This window comes from Triticum dicoccoides, chromosome 6B (genome assembly GCF_002162155.2).
Source record: "Triticum dicoccoides isolate Atlit2015 ecotype Zavitan chromosome 6B, WEW_v2.0, whole genome shotgun sequence".
Taxonomy (NCBI): domain Eukaryota; kingdom Viridiplantae; phylum Streptophyta; class Magnoliopsida; order Poales; family Poaceae; genus Triticum; species Triticum dicoccoides.
Window position 1 is genome coordinate 89,910,117 of NC_041391.1, and position 6,536 is coordinate 89,916,652.

At 50.7% G+C, this 6,536-nt stretch overlaps 1 pseudogene; it reads right to left on the reverse strand.

Annotated features, from left to right (window-relative positions):
- Window positions 1-3,998: 3,998 nt before the first annotated feature.
- LOC119320279 lies at window positions 3,999-6,107 on the reverse strand (annotated as a pseudogene).
- Window positions 6,108-6,536: the final 429 nt, after the last annotated feature.

Consider the following 6,536-nt stretch of genomic DNA (forward strand, 5'->3'; position numbering starts at 1 on the left):
CGACTTACGGTCCTCTTTGTGCCATCGCAACAACTTGGCATGCTCTTTGTTCCTGAACAGACGTTTCAACCGTGGTATTATAGGAGCATACCACATCACCTTGGCGGGAACCCTCTTCCTGGGTTTCTGGCCCTCAACATCGTCACCAGGGTCATCGCCTCTGATCTTATAACGCAATGCAGTGCATACCGGGCATTCATTCAAATTCTCGTATTCACCGCGGTAGAGGATGCAGTCGTTGATGCATGCATGTATCTTCAGAACCTCTAAACCTAGAGGGCAGACAACCTTCTTTGCTTCGTACGTACTGGCGGGCAACTTGTTATCCTTTGGAAACATATTCTTCAACATTTTCAGCAAGTTTTCAAATGCCGAGTCAGCTACACCTGCCTCTGCCTTCCATTTCAGCAAATCCAGTGTGCAGCCCAGCTTTTTCAGACCATCATCGCATCCGGGGTACAGCGTCTTTCTGTGATCCTCTAACATGCGATCCAAATTCTCCCTCTCCTTTTCAGTTTCACAGCGTCTCCGTGCATCAGCAATGGTCCGACCAAGATCATCAACGGGATCATCACGTGCCTCTTCTTCACCTTCCCCTTCACCTTCAGCATCCTCCATGAAAGTATCACCGAAATGAGCAAGATAGCTTTCATCGATGAAATCATCCCCTTCTTCATCTTCTTCCATTATAACCCCTCTTTCTCCATGCTTGGTCCAACAATTATAGCTTGGCATGAAACCGTGCCGAAGCAGATGCATGTGAACATCTCTTGAGGAAGAGTAACCCTTCTGATTCTTACAGATAACACATGGACAGATAACAAAACCCCCCTGCTTGTTCGCATTAGCCACTAAGAGGAAATCTTTCAAACCCGTAGTGAACTCGCCGGAGAGTCGGTTACCGTACATCCATTGCCGATTCATCTGCATTATTATAATATAAAATATATAATTAACCATCATGCATTTGTTAAACTAACTAGCTACAAACAATATAAATTAAACAATGAACTGCACACATGCATATTTTATCAATGACACATCAAAGGTTCATCAAGTTGCTAACCGCGATCGAGGAGTGTGGCTCCAACACTTCATGTCATGTTTGTTTCATACTCTTGGGGCATTTCATCAAACACCTTATGTGCATAAGAGGAACCAAAAGCAAACCTACACCCACTTGTGAAGAGAATGGCTCCAAATGGCTAAGTGTTGGCTGCTGGATGGGTATATATAGGGGAGGGGCTTTAGTTGCGGTTGGCCTGGCAAACCGTGACTAAAGGTGCCCGAAGGCCTTTAGTCGCGGTTGTCCTGGCCAGCCGCGACTAAAGACCCTCACGTGCGCCAGCTGGCCACCGAGCGCCCTGGGCCCAGGCCTTTGGTCGCGGTTCACCTCCAGAACCGCGACTAAAGGTCCCATTAGTCGCGGTTCCTACAGCTTCGCGACTTATGGGGCTGGACGGAAGCCTGTTTTTCCACCAGTGCTCTCTGGACGCTCACTCTCTCTGGCACAAACCCAAGAAGAGAAAATGAGGAAGAAGAAGCTGGACACGGTGGTTCTGGCGCTCGAACGCCCGCCGCAACGACGGCCTTTTTTTTCCTCAAGCAACGACTCAAGCCATTGGGCAACACACAGTGGTGGGGGTGTCTTATACCCGCGCGCACACGCCACGCCCACAACGCGCCCACTCACCCACTCACCACGTCCCGCACCCCCTGGCTCGCGCACCCGCCGCGCTCCAACGCGGCCACTACCAGTGCTGGTGACGTGGTCGTATCTCCTGGTTCTTTGCCAACAGACTCATAGCACGCACACACACATAGCCACGGACTAGGCGCGTCCACGGACTCGCGTCCGACACGCTCACCGCACACACACGCCTATACACTAGTCGGACTAAGCCTAGACACAAGTCCGACTATGCCCAGGCACATGGCCGTGGCTTATTTTCCTTACAGTCCCCCCTAAGCCATGTCCTAGAAGAGTGTCGGCCCCTCGACGTCGACTTTGGCAAGAAACGCCCGCTCTGCCGCCTCTGCCTTCCGGGGCCACGTGCACTCGTGCTTGAAGTGTCTGTGCTGCCCGCAGTTGTAGCAGTGGCCACAACGCTTCCCTCCGTTGTGCGACGCCGTGCTGCTGCTGCCATCATCGTCGTTGAAACCGCCGTTTCCCTGGCGTCGACGCCGCCCACTGAGCCGCAGTGAACAAGAGCTACTCGCTAGCCCGTTCGCCACCGGCCTATGCGCGCCTCTGCGTCCTCTCCTCGAACGCCTTGAGCCGCCCCAGTGCCTCCTCGAACGGCATGGTCTCCATGTCACAGAACTGCTCGATGCCTGCCACCGCCGCGTACAGGCAGTCCGGCACGGTGTCGAGCAGCTTCTTGACCATTGCCGCATCATCGAGCGTCGTCCCTAACCCCGCGTAGCGTGCCGCCATGCCTCCAATTCTACCGGCGAAGGCGTCCAGTGACTCACGTCCGCCATGCGCAGCTGGTCGAAGTCGCTGCGAAACGTGGACAGCCGAGCCGCCCTGACCCGATCCGCGCCAATGAATCATGCCTTGAGGCTCGTCCACACCTCCGCCGCTGTCTTCTTCGATGAAACCTGCAGCAAGATGTCTTCGGCGAGCACGCTGAGCAGGTAAGCCCGCGCCGTCTTGTTTTTCTTTGGGTCAACCGCCGCCGCCACATCCGACGGAGCCACCGCCTCCCATAGCCCATGCGCGTCGAGGTTGGCCTCGACCTTGATCGCCCACACAGTGTAGTTGTTAGCGGTGAGCGTTGGGCACTGCAGATATAGCCTGTTTCCCACTCCGTCACCGTACGACATGAGTGACATCGTCGCGATCTCCCCCGCAACACAGGCTCTGATGCCAATTGTTGGGATTTCCCTCAACCCTAGCTCGTCCAAGCTCCCTCCCTGGATGCTCACTCTCGCTGGCACAAAGCCAAGAAGAGAAAAGGAAGAAGAAGAGGCTGGACATGGTGGTTCTGGCGCTCAAACGCCTGCGGCAACGATGGCCTTTTTTTTTCCTCAAGCAACACCTCGAGCCATTGGGCAATGCACGGGGGTGTGGGAGTCTTGTACGGGCGTGCAGAATTGCCACGCCACGCCCACTCACTCACTCGCCACTTGCCACGCCCCACACCCCCTGGCTCGCGCATCCGTCGCGGACGACGCGGCCACTACTAGTGCTGGCGACGCGGTCACACCTCCGGGCTCTTGGGTGCCAAACGTGGTCACACTACTACCGGGAGCTACTATTTGTATTACAACACATCCCACTAACTTCGGTGCCAAACGTGGTTGTATGTATGTATCATGACTGTTAATTACTTTCACAACGCCTAACCTTTTGCCAGTCTGGCGAACCAACATGTGGTTGGTTGGATGGTTAGAGGAACAGTGGTATCGTCAGTCCATCACTGTTCAAGTCCTGGTGCTCGCATTATTCCTGCATTTATTTCAGAATTTCCGGCGACACGCCAGTGGGAGGAGATGTTTCCGTCGACTACGAGGCCCCAACGGTGACTTTGTAAATCTCAAGATGATATGCCGGCTCGGTCTCTCGAAGGTGCTCATGGGATAGGGTGTGCGTGTATGCGTTAATGATGATGAGTGTATGCATGTATGTATGAGCACTTGCGTCTGTACTATGTTAAAAGAGACATTTTGCTAGTCTGGATCCACATACTACTGAAAAGAAACAGCATGTGAATAATTCCTAGTGGGAATGTACACATTTCACTTTTTATGTATATAAATAAATATGCCCTGGGGTCCTTCAAAATTACTGGTGGACAATGTTAGCTTTCTCCAATAAAGTGCAAGATACACAAAAATGGTATAAAACATTGTTTTCCATTGAGCCAACAAGTTACAACGCAGGGCCTCCGATATGAGTCGTCTTCAAGTTGATTTTCCAAAATTACTTGCATATGCCTAGTTTCGAAAGTCACAAGAAACACTCGGGTTTAAATTAGCAAAGTCCCAGAACGGGAATAACAAAGTCACATTGTCTTACAAGGCAAACCAAAATAACAACACTATAAATTAAGGTATTACATAGACAAAGAAAAATAAGGCACGATAAATGAAGCTAGCGACCATTACGACATCTGATTTGCACATATGCCTACTCTTTTTTTTTTCAGGAAACGAATCAAGTAGGTAGGATCCAACTATGGCGGTGACTAGTTCTGTGGTGGCCTTCCCAAGGTTGAATTTCGTCGCCCCGGGACTTCATGTCGGTGATGATGGGTTCCTACCGAGCCGCGATGTGGCGTCTGTTGCGAACCTTGGCGGCGGAGTCCTTGACCCTCTTGGCGTGCCCAGAGTGCTTGCGCAGCTCGTACTCACCCATGTAGGTAAAGTTGGATTCCTCCTTAAGTTGAGATTCCTGTTCCAACTTTCTCCTAGATAGCTTCTCATCTTCAAGTAGAGATTCTAATTCGTTTCCAGGAAACTTGCTTATCCAGCAAGGCGTATATGGAAAAGATGCGTCTATCTTTCCATATAATAATCCATAAACTGGCCATGTCCATGAACGGGCCAAGTCCTGAAATTTTAAGTTGACCCAGTCATACGCTAGTCCTCTAGATGTTGATGAATTCAAGAAGACAACCTCTTTATAAGGATGAAATCCAAGGAAAGAATAATATTTGTTGTTTTCATCTTCAAGGACGTCTTCAACCTCTTCAACGTCGTCTTCAGTGTCAAGAACGCTATCCTCGTCAGAGTTGCAGTCATAGTCATATTTCTCGTCCACTATGGCTTTCTGCTCAAGGCCCTCCTTACGGGCGTTAACATTTTGTAAGATCCATTGTCTTCAAAGTTGTTGAGCATTGTCGTCATGCTCAAAGGTCTTAAGACGGGTATTATGTTTTAACACCCATTTTATTCGACTGCACGATTCACTGAGGTACCAAACCTGAAGTCGATTCGAGCGATCAAGTATTGCACAATACACCCCTCGCGATGACCTACCGAGATGGTGGTTGGAATATGCTATCAATTCACCGGCACATGGTAGTTTTTTTTTTAATTTTGGCACATGGTAGTTTAATTACTATGTATGTGTGATCTGACAAGGTCATCCTGCAAATATAAAAAAATCGGATAAAATAGATTAATATAAACATGAGTGAATCATGGTGTTATATATAATTTGTTAAAGGAGAATGACGAGCGAGGAGGGAGCCAGTATGATACCTCATAAGATAGTTATGTTGGCAATGGATGTAGAGTGCGTTTTGCCAGTAGACAGCACGATAAAGAGACTGATCATACCACCAATTTGACTGCATGTCGGCGATGATCCCGGCAGCCTCCCCTTCCCGAAGGAAGGTCGTCTCGTCCCATCGCTGAGTCACCGACGAGAACACATGGATGAGGTATGACAAGGAAGGCCATTCCAATTTGAGCAACGGGTTGTCGTCGTCGGATTCGCCATCGGCTGGCAGTCGCCATGGTACGCGTGGGATCAGAAAGACCTGGTAGTGCGGCGACACGGCGGGCTCCAACACGAGGTGGGCGGTGTATTCTAATCCTGGCATGTGCGGCAAGGGGCGTTTGGGCAAACGCGCCCACCGACGGGTGGCCGGGTTGACGACGTACTCGCGCGGGTGCGGCAGTGCACCGTCGCTCGACTCACGGCAAAGCAAAAGGCCCTCGCAGTGGTCTGTGACCTTGACGTCCATGTACGGCAGGAAATAGAGCCCTCCGTCGATCGCCGGGCCCCTCGAGGGGCGGGAGAAGAACTCCGAGAACGAGAAGTGCCACGCCGTGAAGGTGATGAAGATGCCACGCACCGAGCGCGAAAGCATGCTGCCGCGCAGGCGGTTGTCGACGGCGTCGCGCCACGCCTTGCAGACCTGCCGGGCCTCGGCCAGGACGTGCGGCGCGAGACGCCGGAGGACCTCTGCGAGGGCGTCGTCCAGTAGCGCAACTGGCTCCGATGCCATCGTCGATCGATCTCGGTTTGAGATCACACTCCTGAGATCACACTCCTGGAGTAGATTGGAATTGGGGGCTAGAGAACGAACAAAAGAAGCTGGGATTTGGGGTCCAGAGTGTATGAAGACAGTTCATACTACTCCCGCTGTCTCACGTTGTACATCGCACAGTCTCTCCACCTACTGTCTCACGCTGTACTTATACATCGGCTGAGAGAAACCCACACGCGAACCTGGTCACACCTAACAGGGACGCACGCATGCGCATGCCAATTGACGATCTTTTTTTAATATGGCGAAATATATTTGGAACTGTTTGAAACCACGTGTTATAATACGTAATTATGCGGCTAATTCCGTAATACAAACATTTAGCACTAATCCATTCTTCCTAAAAAGGTAGTTTTAGATTTGTCTGGATACATCTCTAGATACAGATGTATCTAGACACATTTTGTCAATAAACAGATGACCATACAAGTTTTCTTGGCTAAGCTAGCTTCCCATACAAGTTTCCTTCTCCGCTAAGCAAGCTTACCCTACAAGCAAATTTTACTACTAAAAAACTTGTCATGCAAGTTT